We start from the raw sequence: 25,901 nt of genomic DNA, 5'->3' as shown, positions 1-25,901 counted from the left end.
GAAGTCAACGCCCGAAGCATAAAATGCAATAAAAATACAACAGTTCTTCCATCGTATAAAAGGATTAATTGCAACCAGTTTGAAAGTGATGGTGATTTCTACGTTCCGGGCAACCTAGGCTTCACTCTAGGGCGTTGCTCCACCACGTCGAATAGCTGCGACTTTAGAAGACAACGCCTGAAGCATAAAATACAATAAAAATACAACAGTTTTTCCATCGTATAACAGGAATCATTGCAACCAGCGTGAAAGACATTGCCATTTCTACGTTCGGGGCAACCTAGGCTTCACCCTAGGGCGTTGCTACACCAAACCGAATAGTTAGGGCCTAAGAAGTCAACGCCAGAATCATAAAATACAATATAAATACAGCAGTTTTCCCATCGTATAGAACGCATAATTGCATCCAATGTGAACGTAATGGCCACTTCTACGTTCCGGGCAACCTAGGCTTCACCCTAGGTCGTTGCTCCAACAGATTGAATAGTTAGGGCCTTAGAAGTCAACGCCCGATGCATAAAATACAATATAAATACAACACTTCTTCCATCATATAAAACGAATAATTGCAACCAGTATGAAAGTTATGGTCATTTCTACGTTCCCGGCAACCTAGGCTTCACTCTATGGCGTTCTTCCACCACATCGAATAGCTACGGCCTCAGAAGTCAACGCCTGAAGCATAAAATACAATAAAAATACAACAGCCTTTCCATCCTATAACTGGAATAATTGCAACCCGTGTGAAAGTGATGGTCATTTGTATGTTCCAGGCAACCTAGGCTTCACTCTAGAGCGTTGTTCCACGAGATCGAATTGTTAGGGCCTAAGAAGTCATCGCCAGAAGCAAAAGATACAATATAAATATAACAGTTTTTCCATCGTATAGAACGAATAATAGCAACCAGTGTGAAAGTTATGGTCATTTCTACGTTCCGGGCAACCTAGGCTTCACCCCAGGGCGTTGTACCACCACATCGAATAGTTAGGACCTAAGAAGAGAACACCAGCAGCATAAAATACAATATAAATACAACAGTCTTTCCATCCTATAATAGGAATAATTGCAACCCGTGTGAAAGTGCTGGTCATTTGTACGTTCCAGGCAACCTAGGCTTCACTCTAGGGCGTTGTTCCACCAGATCGAATTGTTAGGGCCTAAGAAGTCAACGCCAGAAGCATAAGATACAATATAAATATAACAGTTTTTATATCGTATAGAAGGAATAATAGCAACCAGAGTGAAAGTTATGGTCATTTGTACGTTCCGGGCAACCTAGGCTTCACTCTAGGGCGTTGTTCCACCAGATCGAACAGCTATGGCCTAAGAAGGCAACGCCAGAAGCATAAAATACAATATAAATATAACAGTTTCTCCATCGTATAAAACGAATAATAGCGACCAGTGTGAAAGTTAAGGTAATTTCTACGTTCCCGGCAACCTAGGCTTCACCCCAGGGCGTTGTTCCACCAGATCGAATGGTTAGGGCCTAAGAAGTGAACGCCAGCAGCATAAAATACAATATAAATACAACAGTTTTTCCATCGTATAAAATGAATAATTGCAAACATTGCGAAAGTAATGGGCATTCCACGTTCCGGGCAACCTAGGCGTCACTCTAGTGCGTTGCTCCACCACATCTAATAGCTACGGCCTTAGACGTCAACGACAGAAGCATAAAATACAATAAAGATGCAACAGTTTTTCCATCGTATAAAACGAATAATAGCAACCAGTGTGAAAGTTATGGTCATTTCTCCGTTCCCGGCAACCTAGGCTTCACCCCAGGGCGTTGTTCCACCAGATCGAATAGTTAGGGCCTAAGAAGTGAACGCCAGCAGCATAAAATACAATATAAATACAACAGTTTTTCCATCGTATAAAACGAATGATTGCTACCAGGATGGAAGTGATGGTCATTTCTAGTTTCCGGGCAACCTAGGCTTCACCCCAGGGTGTTGTTCCACCAGATCGAATAGTTAGGGCCTAAGAAGTGAACGCCAGCAGCATAAAATACAATATAAATACAACAGTTTTTCCATCGTATATAATGAATAATTGCAACCAGTGTGAAAGTTATTGTCACTTCTACATTCCGGGCAACCTAGGCTTCACCCTAGAGCGTTGCTCCAACAGATTGAATAGTTAGGACCTTATAAGTCAGTGCCCGAAGCATAACATGCAATAAAAATACAACAGTTTTTCCATCGTATAAAACGAATAATTGCTACCAGGATGGAAGTGATGGTCATTTCTACGTTCCGGGCAACCTAGGCCTCACTCTAGGGTGTTGTTCCACCAGGTTGAATAGTTAGGGCCTAAGAAATCAACGCCAGAAGCATAAAATACAATTTAAATACAACAGCTTTTCCATCGTATAAAACGAATAATTTCAACCAGTGTGAATGTTATGGTCATTTTTACATTCCGAGCAACCTAGGCTTCACTCTAGGGCGTTGATACACCAGATAGAATAGTTAGTGCCTTAGAAGTCAACGCCACAAGCATAAAATACAATATAAATACAACAGCCTTTCCATCGTATAAAACGAATAATTGCAACCAGTATGAACGTTATGGTCATTTCTACGTTCCGTGCAATCTAGGCTTCACCCTAGGGCGTTGCTCCACCAGATCGAATATTTAGGGCCTTAGAAGTTAACGCCCGAAGCGTAAAATACAATAACAATACAACAGTTTTTTCATCGTATAACAGGAATAATTGCAACCAGTGTGAAAGGTATGGTCATATCTACTTTCCGTGCAACCTAGGCTTGACTCTAGGGCGTTGCTCCACCAGATCGAATAGGTTGGACCATAGAAGTCTATGCCCGAAACATAAAATACAATAAAACTACAACACTTTTTCCATCGTATAACAGGCATGTTTGCAACCAGTGTGAAAGAGATGCTCATTTCTACTTTCCGGGCAACCTAGGCTTCACCCTAGGGCGTTGTTCCACCAGACGGAATAGTTAGGGCCTAAGAAGTAAGCGCCAGAAGCATAAAATACGATATACATACAAGAGCTTTTGCCATCGTATAACAGGAATAATTGCAACCAGTGTGAAAGTGATGGTCATTTCAACGCTCCGGGCAACCTAGGCTTCGCTGTAGGGCGTCGCTCCACCAGATCGAATAGTTAGGGCCTTAGAAGTCAACATCAGAAGCATAAAATACAATATAAATACAACAGATTTTCCATTGTATAAAACGAATAATGGCAACCAGTATGAAAGTTATGGTCATTTATAGTTTCCCGGGAACCTAGGCTTCACCCTAGGGTGTTGTTCCACCAGATCGAATAGTTAGGGCCAAAGAAGACAACGCCAGAGGAATAAAATACAATATAAGTACAACAGCTTTTCCATCGTATCAAACGAATAATTGCAACCAGTATGAAAGTTATGGTCATTTCTACTTTCCGGGCAACGTAGGCTTCACCTTAGGATGTTGTTCAACCAGATCGACTAGTTAGGGCCTAAGAAGTGAACGCCAGCAGCATAAAATACAATATAAATACAACATTTCTTCCATCATATAAAACGAATAATTGCAACCAGTATGAAAGTTATGGTCATTTATACGTTCCCGGCAACCTAGGCTTCACTCTATGGCGTTCTTCCACCACATCGAATAGCTACGGCCTCAGAAGTCAACGCCTGAAGCATAAAATAGAATAAAAATACAACAGCCTTTCCATCCTATAACTGGAATAATTGCAACCCGTGTGAAAGTGATGGTCATTTGTACGTTCCAGGCTACCTAGGCTTCTCTCTAGGGCGTTGTTCCACCAGATCGAATTGTTAGGGCCTAAGAAGTCAGCGCCAGAAGCATAAGATACAGTATAAATATAACAGTTTTTCCATCGTATAGAACGAATAATAGCAACCAGTGTGAAAGTTAAGGTCATTTCTACGTTCCGGGCAACCTAGGCTTCACTCTAGGGCGTTGCTTCACCAGATCAAACAGTTAGGGCCTTAGAACTCAACGCCCGAAGCATAACATACAAAATTAATAGAACAGTTTTTCCATCGTATAAAACGAATAATAGCAACCAGTGTCAAAGTTATGGTCATTTCTACGTTCCGGGCAACCTAGGCTTCACCCCAGGGCGTTGTTCCACCAGATCGAATAGTTAGGGCCTAAGAAGTGAACGCCAGCAGCATAAAATACAATATAAATACAACAGTTCTTCCATCATATAAAACGAATAATTTCAACCAGTGTGAATGTTATGGTCATTTCTACATTCCGAGCAACCTAGGCTTCACTCTAGGGCGTTGAGCCAACAGATTGAATAGTTAGGGCCTTAGAAGTCAACGCCCGAAGCATAAAATGCAATAAAAATACAACAGTTCTTCCATCGTATAAAAGGATTAATTGCAACCAGTTTGAAAGTGATGGTCATTTCTACGTTCCGGGCAACCTAGGCTTCACTCTAGGGCGTTGCTCCAGCAGATCGAATAGTTAGGGCCTTAGAAGTCAAGGGCCGAAGCATAAAATACCAAATAAATAGAACTGTTTTTCCATCGTATAAAACGAATAATTGCTACCGGTGTGAAAGTTATTTCCATTTCTACGTTCCGGGCAACCTAGGCTTCACCCTAGGGCGTTGTTCCACCAGATGGAATAGTTGTGGCATACGAGGTCAACGCCAGAAGCATAAAATACAGTATAAGTACAACAGTTTTTCCAACGTATAAAATGAATAATTGCAAACATTGCGAAAGTAATGGTCATTCCACGTTCCGGGCAACCTAGGCGTCACTCTAGTGCGTTGCTCCACCACATCTAATAGCTACGGCCTTAGACGTCAACGACAGAAGCATAAAATACAATAAAGATGCAACAGCTTTTCCATCGTATAAAACGAATAATAGCAACCAGTGTGAAAGTTATGGTCATTTCTCCGTTCGCGGCAACCAAGGCTTCACCCCAGGGCGTTGTTCCACCAGATCGAATAGTTAGGGCCTAAGAAGTGAACGCCAGCAGCATAAAATACAATATAAATACAACAGCTTTTCCATCGTATAAAACGAATGATTGCTACCAGGACGGAAGTGATGGTCATTTCTACGTTCCGGGCAACCTAGGCTTCACCCCAGGTTGTTGTTCCACCAGATCGAATAGTTAGGGCCTAAGAAGTCAAGGGCCGAAGCATAAAATACCAAATAAATAGAACTGTTTTTCCATCGTATAAAACGAATAATTGCTACCGGTGTGAAAGTTATTTCCATTTCTACGTTCCGGGCAACCTAGGCTTCACCCTAGGGCGTTGTTCCACCAGATGGAATAGTTGTGGCATACGAGGTCAACGCCAGAAGCATAAAATACAGTATAAGTACAACAGTTTTTCCAACGTATAAAATGAATAATTGCAAACATTGCGAAAGTAATGGTCATTCCACGTTCCGGGCAACCTAGGCGTCACTCTAGTGCGTTGCTCCACCACATCTAATAGCTACGGCCTTAGACGTCAACGACAGAAGCATAAAATACAATAAAGATGCAACAGCTTTTCCATCGTATAAAACGAATAATAGCAACCAGTGTGAAAGTTATGGTCATTTCTCCGTTCGCGGCAACCAAGGCTTCACCCCAGGGCGTTGTTCCACCAGATCGAATAGTTAGGGCCTAAGAAGTGAACGCCAGCAGCATAAAATACAATATAAATACAACAGCTTTTCCATCGTATAAAACGAATGATTGCTACCAGGACGGAAGTGATGGTCATTTCTACGTTCCGGGCAACCTAGGCTTCACCCCAGGGTGTTGTTCCACCAGATCGAATAGTTAGGGCCTAAGAAGTGAACGCCAGCAGCATAAAATACAATATAAATACAACAGTTTTTCCATCGTATAAAATGAATAATTGCAACCAGTGTGAAAGTTATTGTCACTTCTACATTCCGGGCAACCTAGGCTTCAACCTAGGGCGTTGCTCCAACAGATTGAATAGTTAGGACCTTATAAGTCAGTGCCCGAAGCATAAAATGCAATAAAAATACAACAGTTTTTCCATCGTATAAAACGAATGATCGCTACCAGGATGGAAGTGATGGTCATTTCTACGTTCCGGGCAACCTAGGCCTCACTCTAGGGTGTTGTTCCACCAGGTTGAATAGTTAGGGCCTAAGAAATCAACGCCAGAAGCATAAAATACAATTTAAATACAACAGCTTTTCCATCGTATAAAACGAATAATTTCAACCAGTGTGAATGTTATGGTCATTTTTACATTCCGAGCAACCTAGGCTTCACTCTAGGGCGTTGATACACCAGATAGAATAGTTAGGGCCTTAGAAGTAAACGCCAGAAGCATAAAATTCAATAAAGATGCAACAGTTTTTCCATCGTATAACAGGAGTCACTGCAAACAGTGTGAAAGTACTGGTCGTTTCTACCTTCCGGGTAACCTAGGCTTCACTCTAGGGCGTTGTTCCACCAGATCGAACAGTTAGGGCCTAAGAAGGCAACGCCAGAAGCATAAAGTACAATATAAATATAACAGTCTTTCCATCGCATAAAACGAATGATAGCAACCAGTGTGAAAGTTATGGTCATTTCTACGTTCCGGGCAACCTAGGCTTCACCCCTGGGCGTTGTTCCACCACATCGAATTGTTAGGGGCTAAGAAGTCAACGCCAGACGCATAAGATACGATATAAATATTACAGTTTTTCCATCGTATAGAACGAATAATAGCAACCAGTGTGAAAGTTATGGTCATTTCTACGTTCCGGGCAACCTAGGCTTCACCCCAGGGCGTTCTTCCACCACATGGAATAGTTAGGGCCTAAGAAGTGAACGCCAGCAGCATAAAATACAATATAAATACAACAGTCTTTCCATCCTATAATAGGAATAATTGCAACCCGTGTGAAAGTGCTGGTCATTTGTACGTTCCAGGCAACCTAGGCTTCACTCTAGGGCGTTGTTCCACCAGATCTAATTGTTAGGGCCTAAGAAGTCAACGCCAGAAGCATAAGATACAATATAAATATAACAGTTTTTATATCGTATAGAAGGAATAGTAGCAACCAGAGTGAAAGTTATGGTCATTTGTACGTTCCGGGCAACCTAGGCTTCACTCTAGGGCGTTGTTCCACCAGATCGAACAGCTATGGCCTAAGAAGGCAACGCCAGAAGCATAAAATACAATATAAATAAAACAGTTTCTCCATCGTATAAAACGAATAATAGCGACCAGTGTGAAAGTTATGGTTATTTCTACGTTCCCGGCAACCTAGGATTCACCCCAGGGCGTTGTTCCACCAGATCGAATAGTTAGGGCCTAAGAAGTGAACGCCAGCTGCATAAAATACAATATAAATACAATAGCATTTCCATCGTATAAAACTAATAATTTCACCAGTGTGAATGTTATGGTCATTTCTACATTCCGAGCAACCTAGGCTTCACTCTAGGGCGTTGATCCAACAGATTGAATAGTTAGGGCCTTAGAAGTCAACGCCCGAAGTATAAAATACAATATAAATACAACAGTTTTTCCATCGAATAAAACGAATAATTGCAAGCTGTATGAAAGTTATGGTCATTTCTACTTTCCGGGCAACCTAGGCTTCACCCTAGGGCGTTGCTTCAACAGATTGAATAGTTAGGGCCTTAGAAGTCAACGGCCGTAGCATAAAATACAAAATAAATAGAACTGTTTTTCTATCGTATAAAACGAATAATTGCTACCGGTGTGAAAGTTATTTCCATTTCTACGCTGCGGGCAACCTAGGCTTCACCCTAGGGCGTTGTTCCACCAGATGGAATAGTTAGGGCATAAGAAGTCAACGCCAGAAGCATAAAATACAATATAAGTACAACAGTTTTTCCATCGTATAAAATGAATAATTGCAAACATTGCGAAAGTAATGGTCATTCCACGTTCCCGGCAACCTAGGCGTCACTCTAGTGCGTTGCTCCACCACGTCTAATAGCTACGGCCTTAGACGTCAACGACAGAAGCATAAAATACAATAAAGATGCAACAGCTTTTCCATCGTATAAAACGAATAATTGCAACCAGTGTGAAAGTTATTGTCATTTCTACATCCCGCGCAACCTAGGCTTCACCCTAGGGCGTTGCTCCAACAGATTGAATAGTTAGGACATTAGAAGTCAGTGCCCGAAGCATAAAATGCAATAAAAATGCAACAGTTTTTCCATCGTATAAAACGAATAATAGCAACCAGTGTGAAAGTTATGGTCATTTCTCCGTTCCCGGCAACCTAGGCTTCACCCCAGGGCGTTGTTCCACCAGATCGAATAGTTAGGGCCTAAGAAGTGAACGCCAGCAGCATAAAATACAATATAAATGCAACAGTTTTTCCATCATATAAAACGAATAATTGCAACCAGTATGAAAGTTATGGTCCTTTATACGTTCCGGGCAACCTAGGCTTCACTTCATGGCGTCCTTCCACTACATCGAATAGCTACGGCCTCAGAAGTCAACGCCTGAAGCATAAAATACAATAAAAATACAACAGTCATTCCGTCCTATAACAGGAATAATTGCAACCCGTGTGAAAGTGATGGTCATTTGTATGTTCCAGGCAACCTAGGCTTCACTCTAGGGCGTTGTTCCACGAAATCGAATTGTTAGGGCCTAAGAAGTCATCGCCAGAAGCATAAGATACAATATAAATATAACAGTTTTTCCATCGTATAGAACGAATAATAGCATCCAGTGTGAAAGTTAAGGTCATTTGTACGTTCCGGGCAACCTAGGCTTCACTCTAGGGCGTTGCTTCACCAGATCAAACAGTTAGGGCCTTAGAAGTCAACGCCCGAAGCATAAAATACAAAATTAATAGAACAGTTTTTCCATCGTATAAAACGAATAATACCAACCAGTGTCAAAGTTATGGTCATTTCTACGTTCCGGGCAACCTAGGCTTCACCCCAGGGCGTTGTTCCACCAGATCGAATAGTTAGGGCCTAAGAAGTGAACGCCAGCAGCATAAAATACAATATAGATACAACAGTTCTTCCATCATATAAAACGAATAATTTCAACCAGTGTGAATGTTATGGTCATTTCTACATTCCGAGCAACCTAGGCTTCACTCTAGGGCGTTGACCCAACAGATTGAATAGTTAGGGCCTTAGAAGTCAACGCCCGAAGCATAAAATGCAATAAAAATACAACAGTTCTTCCATCGTATAAAAGGATTAATTGCAACCAGTTTGAAAGTGATGGTCATTTCTACGTTCCGGGCAACCTAGGCTTCACTCTAGGGCGTTGCTCCACCACGTCGAATAGCTGCGACTTTAGAAGACAACGCCTGAAGCATAAAATACAATAAAAATACAACAGTTTTTCCATCGTATAACAGGAATCATTGCAACCAGCGTGAAAGACATTGCCATTTCTACGTTCGGGGCAACCTAGGCTTCACCCTAGGGCGTTGCTACACCAAACCGAATAGTTAGGGCCTAAGAAGTCATCGCCACAAGCATAAAATACAATATAATTACAACAGTTTTTCCATCGCATAAAACAAATAATTGCATCCAGTATGAAAGCTAAGGTCATTTCTACGTTCCGGGCAACCTAGGCTTCACTCTAGGCCGTTGCTCCACCAGACCGAATAGTTAGGGCCTGAGAAGTCAACGCCTGAAGCATAAAATACAATAAAAATACAACAGCCTTTCCATCCTATAACTGGAATAATTGCAACCCGTGTGAAAGTGATGGTCATTTGTATGTTCCAGGCAACCTAGGCTTCACTCTAGAGCGTTGTTCCACGAGATCGAATTGTTAGGGCCTAAGAAGTCATCGCCAGAAGCATAAGATACAATATAAATATAACAGTTTTTCCATCGTATAGAACGAATAATAGCATCCAGTGTGAAAGTTAAGGTCATTTCTACGTTCCGGGCAACCTAGGCTTCACTCTAGGGCGTTGCTTCACCAGATCAAACAGTTAGGGCCTTAGAAGTCAACGCCCGAAGCATAAAATACAAAATTAATAGAACAGTTTTTCCATCGTATAAAACGAATAATAGCAACCAGTGTCAAAGTTATGGTCATTTCTACGTTCCGGGCAACCTAGGCTTCACCCCAGGGCGTTGTTCCACCAGATCGAATAGTTAGGGCCTAAGAAGTGAACGCCAGCAGCATAAAATACAATATAAATACAACAGTTCTTCCATCATATAAAACGAATAATTTCAACCAGTGTGAATGTTATGGTCATTTCTACATTCCGAGCAACCTAGGCTTCACTCTAGGGCGTTGACCCAACAGATTGAATAGTTAGGGCCTTAGAAGTCAACGCCCGAAGCATAAAATGCAATAAAAATACAACAGTTCTTCCATCGTATAAAAGGATTAATTGCAACCAGTTTGAAAGTGATGGTCATTTCTACGTTCCGGGCAACCTAGGCTTCACTCTAGGGCGCTGCTCCAGCAGATCGAATAGTTAGGGCCTTAGAAGTCAACGGCCGAAGCATAAAATACAAAATAAATAGAACTCTTTTTCCATCGTATAAAACGAATAATTGGTACCGGTGTGAAAGTTATTTCCATTTCTACGTTCCGGGCAACCTAGGCTTCACCCTAGGGCGTTGTTCCACCAGATGGAATAGTTGTGGCATACGAGGTCAACGCCAGAAGCATAAAATACAATATAAGTACAACAGTTTTTCCAACGTATAAAATGAATAATTGCAAACATTGCGAAAGTAATGGTCATTTCTACGTTCCGGGCAACCTAGGCGTCACTCTAGTGCGTTGCTCCACCACATCTAATAGCTACGGCCTTAGACGTCAGCGACAGAAGCATAAAATACAATAAAGATGCAACAGCTTTTCCATCGTATAAAATGAATAATTGCAACCAGTGTGAAAGTTATTGTCACTTCTACATTCCGGGCAACCTAGGCTTCACCCTAGGGCGTTGCTCCAACAGATTGAATAATTAGGACCTTATAAGTCAGTGCCCGAAGCATAAAATGCAATAAAAAGACAACAGTTTTTCCATCGTATAAAACGAATGATTGCTACCAGGATGGAAGTGATGGTCATTTCTACGTTCCGGGCAACCTAGGCCTCACTCTAGGGTGTTGTTCCACCAGGTTGAATAGTTAGGGCCTCAGAAATCAACGCCAGAAGCATAAAATACAATTTAAATACAACAGCTTTTCCATCGTATAAAACGAATAATTTCAACCAGTGTGAATGTTATGGTCATTTTTACATTCCGAGCAACCTAGGCTTCACTCTAGGGCGTTGATACACCAGATAGAATAGTTAGGGCCGTAGAAGTAAACGCCAGAAGCATAAAATTCAATAAAGATGCAACAGTTTTTCCATCGTATAACAGGAGTCACTGCAAACAGTGTGAAAATACAGGTCGTTTCTACCTTCCGGGTAACCTAGGCTTCACTCTAGGGCGTTGTTCCACCAGATCGAACAGTTAGGGCCGAAGAAGGCAACGCCAGAAGCATAAAGTACAATATAAATATAACAGTTTTTCCATCGCATAAAACGAATAATAGCAACCAGTGTGAAAGTTATGGTCATTTCTACGTTCCGGGCAACCTAGGCTTCACCCCTGGGCGTTGTTCCACCACATCGAATTGTTAGGGGCTAAGAAGTCAACGCCAGACGCATAAAATACAATATAAATACAATAGCATTTCCATCGTATAAAACGAATAATTTCACCAGTGTGAATGTTATGGTCATTTCTACATTCCGAGCAACCTAGGCTTCACTCTAGGGCGTTGATCCAACAGATTGAATAGTTAGGGCCTTAGAAGTCAACGCCCGAAGTATAAAATAGAATATAAATACAACAGTTTTTCCATCGAATAAAACGAATAATTGCAAGCTGTATGAAAGTTATGGTCATTTCTACTTTCCGGGCAACCTAGGCTTCACCCTAGGGCGCTGCTTCAACAGATTGAATAGTTAGGGTCTTAGAAGTCACCGGCCGTAGCATAAAATACAAAATAAATAGAACAGTTTTTCTATCGTATAAAACGAATAATTGCTACCGGTGTGAAAGTTATTTCCATTTCTACGTTGCGGGCAACCTAGGCTTCACCCTAGGGCGTTGCTCCAACAGATTGAATAGTTAGGACATTAGAAGTCAGTGCCCGAAGCATAAAATGCAATAAAAATGCAACAGTTTTTCCATCGTTTAAAACGAATAATAGCAACCAGTGTGAAAGTTATGGTCATTTCTCCGTTCCCGGCAAATTTAGGCTTCACCCCAGGGCGTTGTTCCACCAGATCGAAGAGTTAGGGCCTAAGAAGTGAACGCCAGCAGCATAAAATACAATATAAATGCAACAGTTTTTCCATCATATAAAACGAATAATTGCAACCAGTATGAAAGTTATGTTCCTTTCTACGTTCCGGGCAACCCAGGCTTCACTTCATGGCGTCCTTCCACTACATCGAATAGCTACGGCCTCAGAAGTCAACGCCTGAAGCATAAAATACAATAAAAATACAACAGTCATTCCGTCCTATAACAGGAATAATTGCAACCCGTGTGAAAGTGATGGTCATTTGTATGTTCCAGGCTACCTAGGCCTCACTCTAGGTCGTTGTTCCACCAGATCGAATTGTTAGGGCCTAAGAAGTCAGCGCCAGAAGCATAGGATACAGTATAAATATAACAGTTTTTCCATCGTTTAGAACGAATAATAGCAACCAGTGTGAAAGTTATGGTCATTTCTACGTTCCGGGCAACCTAGGCTTCACTCTAGGACGTTGCTCCACCAGATCGAATAGTTAGTGCCTTAGAAGTCAACGCCAGAAGCATAAAATACAATATAAATACAACAGTTTTTCCATCGTATAAAACGAATAATTGCAACCAGTGTGAAAGTAATGGCCATTTCTGCGTTCCGGGCAACCTAGGCATCACTGTGGAGCGTTGCCCCACCACATCGATTAGCTACGGCCTTAGAAGTCAACGCCTGAAGCATAAAATACAATAAAAATAGAACAGTTTTATCATCGTATAACTGGAATAATTGCAACCAGAGTGAAAGTAATGGACATTTCTACGCTTCGGGCAACCTAGGCTTCACTCTAGGGCGTTGCTCCACAAGATCGAATAGCTAGGGCCTTAGAAGTCATCGCCCGAAACCTAAAATACAATAAAAATACAACAGCTAATCCATCGTATATCGGGAATAATTGCAACAAATGTGAAAGTGATGATCATTACCACGTTCCGTGCAACTGAGGCTTCACTCTAGTGCGTTGTTCCACCAGATCAAATAGTTAGGACCTAAGAAGTGAACCGCAGAAGCATAAAATACAATATAAATACAACAGCATTTACATCGTATATAATGTATATTTGCAAACAGTGTGAAAGTAACGGTCATTTCTACGTTCAGGGCAAACTAGGCTTCACCCTAGGGCGTTGCTCCACCAGATCGAATAGTTAGGGACTTAGAATTCGACTCCAGAAGCATAAAATACAACCTAAGTACAACAGTTTTCCCATCGTATAACAGGAATAATTGCAACCACTCTGAAAGTACAGGTCATTTCTACGTTCCGGGCAACATAGGCTTCGATCAATGGCGTTGCTCCACCAGATCGAAAAGCAAGGGACTAAGAAGTCAACGCCAGAAGCATAAAATACTATAAAAATAGAACAGTTTTTCCATCGTATAAAATGAATAATTGCAAACAGTGTGGATGTAATGGTCATTTCTACTTTCCGGGCAAACTAGGCTTCACGCTAGGGCGTTGCTCCACCATATCGAATAGCTACGGCCGTAGAAGTCAACGGCTGAAGCATAAAATATAATATAAATACAACAGTTTTTCCATCGTATAAAAGGAATAATTGCCACCAGTGTGAAGGTGATGGTCATTTCTGCATTCCGGGCAACCTAGGCTTCACTCTAGGGCATTGCTCCTCCAGATAGAATAGCTACGGCCTTAGAAGTCAACGCCATAACTACAAAAAACAATATAAATACAACAGTTTTTCCATTGTATAAAATGAATAACTGCAAACAGTGTGGAAGTAATGGTCATTTCTACTTTCTGGGGAACCTAGGCTTCACTCTAGGGCGTTGCTCCACCACATCGAATAGCTACGGCCTTAGAAGCCAACGGCTGAAGCATAAAATATAATATAAATACAACAGTTTTTCCATCGTATAACAAGAATAATTGCAACCAGTCTGAAAGTGATGGTCATTTCTACATTCCGCGCAACCTAGGCTTCACTCTAGGGCGTTGCTCCACCAGATCGAATAGTTAGGGCCTAAGAAGTCAACGCCAGAAGCATAAAGTACAATAAAAATCCAACAGTTTGTCCATCGTATAACAGGAATAATTGCAACCAGTGTGAAAGTAATGTTCATTTCTACGTTCCGAGCAACCTAGGTTTCGCTCTATGGCGTTGCTCCTCCACATCGAATAGTTAGGGCCTTAGAAGTCAACGCCAGAAGCACCAAATACAAAATAAATACAACAGTTTTTCCATCGTATAAAACGAATAATTGCAACCAGTGTGAAAGTAATGGCCATTTCTGCGTTCCGGGCAACCTAGGCATCACTGTGGAGCGTTGCCCCACCACATCGATTAGCTACGGCCTTAGAAGTCAACGCCTGAAGCATAAAATACAATAAAAATAGAACAGTTTTTTCATCGTATAACTGGAATAATTGCAACCAGAGTGAAAGTAATGGACATTTCTACGCTTCGGGCAACCTAGGCTTCACTCTAGGGCGTTGCTCCACAAGATCGAATACCTAGGGCCTTAGAAGTCAACGCCCGAAACCTAAAATACAATAAAAATACAACAGTTTATCCATCGTATAACGGGAATAATTGCAACAAATGTGAAAGTGACGATCATTACCACGTTCCGTGCAGCTGAGGCTTCACTCTAGGGCGTTGTCCCACCAGATCAAATAGTTAGGACCTAAGAAGTGAACGGCAGAAGCATAAAATACAATATAAATACAACAGCATTTCCATCGTATATAATGTATATTTGCAAACAGTGTGAAAGTAACGGTCATTTCTACGTTCAGGGCAAACTAGGCTTCACCCTAGGGCGTTGCTCCACCAGATCGAATAGTTAGGGACTTAGAATTCGACTCCAGAAGCATAAAATACAACATAAGTACAACAGTTTTCCCATCGTATAACAGGAATAATTGCAACCACTGTGAAAGTACAGGTCATTTCTACGTTCCGGGCAACATAGGCTTCGATCAATGGCGTTGCTCCACCAGATCGAAAAGCAAGGGACTTAGAAGTCAACGCCAGAAGCATAAAATACAATAAAAATAGAACAGTTTTTCCATCGTATAAAATGAATAATTGCAAACAGTGTGGAAGTAATGGTCATTTCTACTTTCCGGGCAAACTAGGCTTCACTCTAGGGCGTTGCTCCACCATATCGAAAAGCTACGGCCTTAGAAGTCAAGTCCAGAAGCATAAAATACAATATAAATACAACAGCATTTCCATCGTATAAAATGAATGATTGCAAACAGTGTGAAAGCTATTGTCATTTCTACTTTCCGGGCATCCTAGGCTTAACTCTAGGGCATGTTCCACCAGATCGAGTAGTTAGGAACTTAGAACTCAACGCCAGAAGAATGAAATACAACATAAGTCCAACAGTTTTACCATCGTATAAAATGAATAATCGCAAGCAGTGTGTAGGTAATGGTCATTTCTACGTTCGGGGCAACCTAGGCTTCACTCTAGGGCGTTGCTCCACCATATCGAATAGTTAGGGCCTTAGAAGTCAACGCCCGAAACATAAAATACAGTATAAATACAACAGATTTTATATCGTATATAATGTATATTTGCAAACAGTGCGAGGTAATGGTGATTTCTACGTTCCGGGCAACCTAGGCTTCACCCTAGGGCGATGCTCCACCTGACCGAATAGCTAGGGACTAAGAAGTCAACGCCAGAAGCATAAAACACGATATTTGTACAACAGTTTTACCATCGTATAAAATGAATAATCGCAAACAGTGCGAGGTAATGGTCATTTCTACGTTCCGGGCAACCTAGGCTTCACTCTAGGGAGGTGCTCCACCAGATCGAATAGTTGGGGCCTAAGAAGTCAACGCCAGAAGCATAAAATACAATAAAAATGCAACAGTTTTTCCATCGTATAAAACGAATAATTGAAACCAGTGTGAAAGTTATGGTCATTTCTACGTTCCGCACAACCTAGGCTTCACACCTGGGCGTTGCTCCACCAGATCCAATAGTTAGGACCTAAGAAGTCAGCGCCAGAAGCATAAAATACAAAATAGATACAACAGCTTTTCCATGGTATATAATGTATATTTGCAAACTGTGCGAGGTAATGGTCATTTCTACGTTCCGGGCCACCTAGGCTTCACTCTAGAGCGTTGCTAAACCAGATCGAATATTTAGGGCCTTAGAAGTCAACGCCCGAAGCATAGCTTACAAAATAAATAGAACAGTTCTTCCATTGTATAAAACGAATATTTGCAACCAGTGTGAAAGTTATGGCCATTTCTACGTTCCGGGCAACCTGGGCTTCACTCTAGGGCGTCGTTCCACCAGATCGAATAGTTAGGGCCTAAGAAGTCAACGCCAGAAGCATAAAATACAAAATAAATACAACAGTTTTTCCATCGTATAAAACGAATAATTGCAACCAGTGTGAAAGTAATGGCCATTTCTGCGTTCCGGGCAACCTAGGCATCACTGTGGAGCGTTGCCCCACCACATCGATTAGCTACGGCCTTAGAAGTCAACGCCTGAAGCATAAAATACAATAAAAATAGAACAGTTTTTTCATCGTATAACTGGAATAATTGCAACCAGAGTGAAAGTAATGGACATTTCTACGCTTCGGGCAACCTAGGCTTCACTCTAGGGCGTTGCTCCACAAGATCGAATACCTAGGGCCTTAGAAGTCAACGCTCGAAACCTAAAATACAATAAAAATACAACAGTTTATCCATCGTATAACGGGAATAATTGCAACAAATGTGAAAGTGACGATCATTACCACGTTCCGTGCAGCTGAGGCTTCACTCTAGGGCGTTGTCCCACCAGATCAAATAGTTAGGACCTAAGAAGTGAACGGCAGAAGCATAAAATACAATATAAATACAACAGCATTTCCATCGTATATAATGTATATTTGCAAACAGTGTGAAAGTAACGGTCATTTCTACGTTCAGGGCAAACTAGGCTTCACCCTAGGGCGTTGCTCGACCAGATCGAATAGTTAGGGACTTAGAATTCGACTCCAGAAGCATAAAATACAACATAAGTACAACAGTTTTCCCATCGTATAACAGGAATAATTGCAACCACTGTGAAAGTACAGGTCATTTCTACGTTCCGGGCAACATAGGCTTCGATCAATGGCGTTGCTCCACCAGATCGAAAAGCAAGGGACTTAGAAGTCAACGCCAGAAGCATAAAATACAATAAAAATAGAACAGTTTTTCCATCGTATAAAATGAATAATTCAAACAGTGTGGAGGTAATGGTCATTTCTACTTTCCGGGAAAACTAGGCTTCACTCTAGGGCGTTGCTCCACCATATCGAAAAGCTACGGCCTTAGAAGTCAACTCCAGAAGCATAAAATACAATATAAATACAACAGCATTTACATCGTATAAAATGAATGATTGCAAACAGTGTGAAAGCTATTGTCATTTCTACTTTCCGGGCATCCTAGGCTTAACTCTAGGGCATGTTCCACCAGATCGAGTAGTTAGGAACTTAGAACTCAACGCCAGAAGAATGAAATACAACATAAGTCCAACAGTTTTACCATCGTATGAAATGAATAATCGCAAGCAGTGTGTAGGTAATGGTCATTTCTACGTTCGGGGCAACCTAGGCTTCACTCTAGGGCGTTGCTCCACCATATCGAATAGTTAGGGCCTTAGAAATCAACGCCCGAAACATAAAATACAGTATAAATACAACAGATTTTATATCGTATATAATGTATATTTGCAAACAGTGCGAGGTAATGGTGATATCTACGTTCCGGGCAACCTAGGCTTCACCCTAGGGCGATGCTCCACCTGACCGAATAGCTAGGGACTAAGAAGTCAACGCCAGAAGCATAAAACACGATATTTGTACAACAGTTTTACCATCGTATAAAATGAATAATCGCAAACAGTGCGAGGTAATGGTCATTTCTACGTTCCGGGCAACCTAGGCTTCACTCTAGGGAGGTGCTCCACCAGATCGAATAGTTAGGGCCTAAGAAGTCAACGCCAGAAGCATAAAATACAATAAAAATGCAACAGTTTTTCCATCGTATAAAACGAATAATTGAAACCAGTGTGAAAGTTATGGTCATTTCTACGTTCCGCACAACCTAGGCTTCACACCTGGGCGTTGCTCCACCAGATCCAATAGTTAGGACCTAAGAAGTCAGCGCCAGAAGCATAAAATACAAAATAGATACAACAGCTTTTCCATGGTATATAATGTATATTTGCAAACTGTGCGAGGTAATGGTCATTTCTACGTTCCGGGCCACCTAGGCTTCACTCTAGAGCGTTGCTAAACCAGATCGAATATTTAGGGCCTTAGAAGTCAACGCCCGAAGCATAACTTACAAAATAAATAGAACTGTTCTTCCATTGTATAAAACGAATATTTGCAACCAGTGTGAAAGTTATGGCCATTTCTACGTTCCGGGCAACCTGGGCTTCACTCTAGGGCGTCGTTCCACCAGATCGAATAGTTAGGGCCTAAGAAGTCAACGCCAGAAGCATAAAATACAATATAAATACAACAGATTGTCCATCGTATATAATGTAAATTTGCAAACAGTGTGAAAGTGAAGGTCATTTCTACGTTCCGGGCAACCTAGACTTAACTGTAGGGCGTTGCTCCACCAGAACGCATAGTTAGGGACATAGGATTCAACGCCATAAGCATAAAATACAATAAAAATGCTACAGTTTTTCCATCGTATAAGAGGAATAACTGCAACCAGTGTGAAAGTATTGGTCATTTCTACGTTCCGGGTAACCTAGGCTTCACTCTAGGGCGTTGTTCCACCACATCGAATAGCTGCGGCCTTAGAAGTCAACGCCAGAAACATAAAATACAATATAAATACAACAGTTTTTCAATCGTATAAAACGAATAATTGCAACCAGTGTGAAAGTAATGGCCATTTCTACGTTCCGGGCATCCTAGACTTAACTCTGAGACATTGCTCCACGAGACCGAATACACAGGACCTTAGAAGTAAGCGCCAGAAGCATAAAGTACAATCAAAATCCAACAGTTTGGCCATCGTGTAACAGGAATAATTGCAAGCAGTGTGAAAGTAATGGTCATTTCTACGTTCCGAGCAACCTAGGTTTCGCTCTATGGCGGTGCTCCACCAGATCAAATAGTTAGGACCTAAGAAGTCAACGCCAGAAGCATGAAATACAATATAAATACAACAGCATTTCCATCGTCTGTAATGTATATTTGCAAACAGTGTGAAAGCAACGGTCATTTCTACGTTCCGGGCAAACTAGGCTTCACTCTAGGGCATGTTCCACCAGATCGAGTAGTTAGGAACTTAGAACTCAACGCCAGAAGAATGAAATACAACATAAGTCCAACAGTTTTACCATCGTATAAAATGAATAATCGCAAGCAGTGTGAAGGTAATGGTCATTTCTACGTTCCGGGCAACCTAGGCTTCACTCTAGGGCGTTGCTCCACCATATCGAATAGTTAGGGCCTTAGAAATCAACGCCCGAAACATAAAATACAGTATAAATACAACAGATTTTATATCGTATATAATGTATATTTGCAAACAGTGCGAGGTAATGGTGATATCTACGTTCCGGGCAACCTAGGCTTCACCCTAGGGCGATGCTCCACCTGACCGAATAGCTAGGGACTAAGAAGTCAACGCCAGAAGCATAAAACACGATATTTGTACAACAGTTTTACCATCGTATAAAATGAATAATCGCAAACAGTGCGAGGTAATGGTCATTTCTACGTTCCGGGCAACCTAGGCTTCACTCTAGGGAGGTGCTCCACCAGATCGAATAGTTAGGGCCTAAGAAGTCAACGCCAGAAGCATAAAATACAATAAAAATGCAACAGTTTTTCCATCGTATAAAACGAATAATTGAAACCAGTGTGAAAGTTATGGTCATTTCTACGTTCCGCACAACCTAGGCTTCACACCTGGGCGTTGCTCCACCAGATCCAATAGTTAGGACCTAAGAAGTCAGCGCCAGAAGCATAAAATACAAAATAGATACAACAGCTTTTCCATGGTATATAATGTATATTTGCAAACTGTGCGAGGTAATGGTCATTTCTACGTTCCGGGCCACCTAGGCTTCACTCTAGAGCGTTGCTAAACCAGATCGAATATTTAGGGCCTTAGAAGTCAACGCCCGAAGCATAACTTACAAAATAAATAGAACAGTTCTTCCATTGTATAAAACGAATATTTGCAACCAGTGTGAAAGTTATGGCCATTTCTACGTTCCGGGCAACCTGGGCTTCACTCTAGGGCGTCGTTCCACCAGATCGAATAGTTAGGGCCTAAGAAGTCAACGCCAGAAGCATAAAATACAATATAAATACAACAGATTGTCCATCGTATATAATGTAAATTTGCAAACAGTGGGAAAGTGAAGGTCATTTCTACGTTCCGGGCAACCTAGACTTAACTGTAGGGCGTTGCTCCACCAGAACGCATAGTTAGGGACATAGGATTCAACGCCATAAGCATAAAATACAATAAAAATGCTACAGTTTTTCCATCGTATAAGAGGAATAACTGCAACCAGTGTGAAAGTATTGGTCATTTCTACGTTCCGGGTAACCTAGGCTTCACTCTAGGGCGTTGTTCCACCACATCGAATAGCTGCGGCCTTAGAAGTCAACGCCAGAAACATAAAATACAATATAAATACAACAGTTTTTCAATCGTATAAAACGAATAATTGCAACCAGTGTGAAAGTAATGGCCATTTCTACGTTCCGGGCATCCTAGACTTAACTCTGAGACATTGCTCCACGAGACCGAATACACAGGACCTTAGAAGTAAGCGCCAGAAGCATAAAGTACAATCAAAATCCAACAGTTTGGCCATCGTGTAACAGGAATAATTGCAAGCAGTGTGAAAGTAATGGTCATTTCTACGTTCCGAGCAACCTAGGTTTCGCTCTATGGCGGTGCTCCACCAGATCAAATAGTTAGGACCTAAGAAGTCAACGCCAGAAGCATGAAATACAATATAAATACAACAGCATTTCCATCGTCTGTAATGTATATTTGCAAACAGTGTGAAAGCAACGGTCATTTCTACGTTCCGGGCAAACTAGGCTTCACTCTAGGGCATGTTCCACCAGATCGAGTAGTTAGGAACTTAGAACTCAACGCCAGAAGAATGAAATACAACATAAGTCCAACAGTTTTACCATCGTATAAAATGAATAATCGCAAGCAGTGTGAAGGTAATGGTCATTTCTACGTTCCGGGCAACCTAGGCTTCACTCTAGGGCGTTGCTCCACCATATCGAATAGTTAGGGCCTTAGAAGTCAACGCCCGAAACATAAAATACAGTATAAATACAACAGATTTTATATCGTATATAATGTATATTTGCAAACAGTGCGAGGTAATGGTGATTTCTACGTTCAGGGCAACCTAGGCTTCACCCTAGGGCGATCCTCCTCCTGACCGAATAGCTAGGGACTAAGAAATCAACGCCAGAAGCATAAAACACGATATTTGTACAACAGTTTTACCATCGTATAAAATGAATAATCGCAAACAGTGCGAGGTAATGGTCATTTCTACGTTCCGGGCAACCTAGGCTTCACTCTATGGAGGTGCTCCACCAGATCGAATAGTTAGGGCCTAAGAAGTCAACGCCAGAAGCATAAAATACAATAAAAATGCAACAGTTTTTCCATCGTATAAAACGAATAATTGAAACCAGTGTGAAAGTTATGGTCATTTCTACGTTCCGCGCAACCTAGGCTTCACATCTGGGCGTTGCTCCACCAGATCCAATAGTTAGGACCTAAGACGTCAGCGCCAGAAGCATAAAATACAAAATAGATACAACAGCTTTTCCATGGTATATAATGTATATTTGCAAACAGTGTGAAGGTAATGGTCTATTCTACGTTCCGGACAACCTAGGCTTCACTGCAGGGCGTTAATCCACCAGATCCAATAGTTAGGACCTAAGAAGTCAGCGCCAGAAGCATAAAATACAAAATAGATACAACAGCTTTTCCATGGTATATAATGTATATATGCAAACTGTGCGAGGTAATGGTCACTTCTACGTTCCGGGCAACCTAGGCTTCACTCTAGAGCGTTGCTATACCAGATCGAATATTTAGGGCCTTAGAAGTCAACGCCCGAAGCATAACTTACAAAATAAATAGAACAGTTTTTCCACTGTATAAAACGAATATTTGCAACCAGTGTGAAAGTTACGGTCATTTCTACGTTCCGGGCAACCTAGGCTTCACCCTAGGGCGTTGCTCCACCAGATCGAATATTTAGGGCCTTAGAAGTTAACGCCCGAAGCGTAAAATACAATAACAATACAACAGTTTTTTCATCGTATAACAGGAATAATTGCAACCAGTGTGAAAGGTATGGTCATATCTACTTTCCGTGCAACCTAGGCTTGACTCTAGGGCGTTGCTCCACCAGATCGAATAGGTTGGACCATAGAAGTCTATGCCCGAAACATAAAATACAATAAAACTACAACACTTTTTCCATCGTATAACAGGCATGTTTGCAACCAGTGTGAAAGAGATGCTCATTTCTACTTTCCGGGCAACCTAGGCTTCACCCTAGGGCGTTGTTCCACCAGACGGAATAGTTAGGGCCTAAGAAGTAAGCGCCAGAAGCATAAAATACGATATACATACAAGAGCTTTTGCCATCGTATAACAGGAATAATTGCAACCAGTGTGAAAGTGATGGTCATTTCAACGCTCCGAGCAACCTAGGCTTCGCTGTAGGGCGTCGCTCCACCAGATCGAATAGTTAGGGCCTTAGAAGTCAACATCAGAAGCATAAAATACAATATAAATACAACAGATTTTCCATTGTATAAAACGAATAATGGCAACCAGTATGAAAGTTATGGTCATTTATAGTTTCCCGGGAACCTAGGCTTCACCCTAGGGTGTTGTTCCACCAGATCGAATAGTTAGGGCCAAAGAAGACAACGCCAGAGGAATAAAATACAATATAAGTACAACAGCTTTTCCATCGTATCAAACGAATAATTGCAACCAGTATGAAAGTTATGGTCATTTCTACTTTCCGGGCAACGTAGGCTTCACCTTAGGATGTTGTTCAACCAGATCGACTAGTTAGGGCCTAAGAAGTGAACGCCAGCAGCATAAAATACAATATAAATACAACATTTCTTCCATCATATAAAACGAATAATTGCAACCAGTATGAAAGTTATGGTCATTTATACGTTCCCGGCAACCTAGGCTTCACTCTATGGCGTTCTTCCACCACATCGAATAGCTACGGCCTCAGAAGTCAACGCCTGAAGCATAAAATAGAATAAAAATACAACAGCCTTTCCATCCTATAACTGGAATAATTGCAACCCGTGTGAAAGTGATGGTCATTTGTACGTTCCAGGCTACCTAGGCTTCTCTCTAGGGCGTTGTTCCACCAGATCGAATTGTTAGGGCCTAAGAAGTCAGCGCCAGAAGCATAAGATACAGTATAAATATAACAGTTTTTCCATCGTATAGAACGAATAATAGCAACCAGTGTGAAAGTTAAGGTCATTTCTACGTTCCGGGCAACCTAGGCTTCACTCTAGGGCGTTGCTTCACCAGATCAAACAGTTAGGGCCTTAGAACTCAACGCCCGAAGCATAACATACAAAATTAATAGAACAGTTTTTCCATCGTATAAAACGAATAATAGCAACCAGTGTCAAAGTTATGGTCATTTCTACGTTCCGGGCAACCTAGGCTTCACCCCAGGGCGTTGTTCCACCAGATCGAATAGTTAGGGCCTAAGAAGTGAACGCCAGCAGCATAAAATACAATATAAATACAACAGTTCTTCCATCATATAAAACGAATAATTTCAACCAGTGTGAATGTTATGGTCATTTCTACATTCCGAGCAACCTAGGCTTCACTCTAGGGCGTTGACCCAACAGATTGAATAGTTAGGGCCTTAGAAGTCAACGCCCGAAGCATAAAATGCAATAAAAATACAACAGTTCTTCCATCGTATAAAAGGATTAATTGCAACCAGTTTGAAAGTGATGGTCATTTCTACGTTCCGGGCAACCTAGGCTTCACTCTAGGGCGTTGCTCCACCACGTCGAATAGCTGCGACTTTAGAAGACAACGCCTGAAGCATAAAATACAGTAAAAATACAACAGTTTTTCCATCGTATAACAGGAATCATTGCAACCAGCGTGAAAGACATTGCCATTTCTACGTACCGGGCAACCTAGGGTTCACACTAGGGCGTTGCTACACCACATCGAATAGATATGGCCTTAGAAGTCAACGCCAGAAGCATAAAATACAATACAATTAAACAGTTTTTCCATCGTATATACTGAATAATTGCAAACAATGTGAAAGTAACGGTCATTTCTACATTCCCGGCAACCTAGGCTTCACTCTAGGGCATTGCTCCACCAGGTCGAATAGTTAGGGCCTAAGAAGTCAACGCCAGAATCATAAAATACAATATAAATACAACAGTTTTCCCATCGTATAGAACGCATAATTGCATCCAATGTGAACGTAATGGCCACTTCTACGTTCCGGGCAACCTAGGCTTCACTCTAGGGCGCTGCTCCACCAGATCGAATAGTTAGGGCCTTAGAAGTCAAAGCTCGAAACATAAAGTACAATAAAGACACAACAGTTTTTCCATCATATAACCGGAATAATTGCAACCAGTTTGAAAGTGATCGTCATTTCTACGTTCCGGGCAACCTCGGCTTCACTCTAGGGCGTTGCTCCACCAGATCGAATAGTTAGGGCCTTAGAAGTCAACGCCGGTAGCAAAAAATACAATATAAATATAACAGTTTTTCCATCGTATAAAACGAATAATAGCAACCAGTGTGAAAGTTATGGTCATTTCTACGTTCCGGGCAACCTAGGCTTCACTCCAGGGCGTTGTTCGACCAGATCGACTAGTTAGGGCCTAAGAAGTGAACGCCAGCAGCATAAAATACAATATAAATACAACATTTCTTCCATCATATAAAACGAATAATTGCAACCAGTATGAAAGTTATGGTCATTTATACGTTCCCGGCAACCTAGGCTTCACTCTATGGCGTTCTTCCACCACATCGAATAGCTACGGCCTCAGAAGTCAACGCCTGAAGCATAAAATACAATAAAAATACAACAGCCTTTCCATCCTATAACTGGAATAATTACAACCCGTGTGAATGTGATGGTCATTTGGATGTTCCAGGCAACCTAGGCTTCACTCTAGGGCGTTGTTCCACGAGATCGAATTGTTAGGGCCTAAGAAGTCATCGCCAGAAGCATAAGATACAATATAAATATAACAGTTTTTCCATCGTATAGAACGAATAATAGCATCCAGTGTGAAAGTTAAGGTCATTTCTACGTTCCGGGCAACCTAGGCTTCACTCTAGGGCGTTGCTTCACCAGATCAAACAGTTAGGGCCTTAGAAGTCAACGCCCGAAGCATAAAATACAAAATTAATAGAACAGTTTTTCCATCGTATAAAACGAATAATAGCAACCAGTGTCAAAGTTATGGTCATTTCTACGTTCCGGGCAACCTAGGCTTCACCCCAGGGCGTTGTTCCACCAGATCGAATAGTTAGGGCCTAAGAAGTGAACGCCAGCAGCATAAAATA

This window comes from Calliopsis andreniformis, unplaced genomic scaffold (assembly GCF_051401765.1).
Source record: "Calliopsis andreniformis isolate RMS-2024a unplaced genomic scaffold, iyCalAndr_principal scaffold0001, whole genome shotgun sequence".
NCBI classification, from domain to species: Eukaryota; Metazoa; Arthropoda; class Insecta; order Hymenoptera; family Andrenidae; genus Calliopsis; species Calliopsis andreniformis.
The sequence above is the reverse complement of the archived record's forward strand: the minus strand, read 5'-3'. Positions refer to the sequence as shown.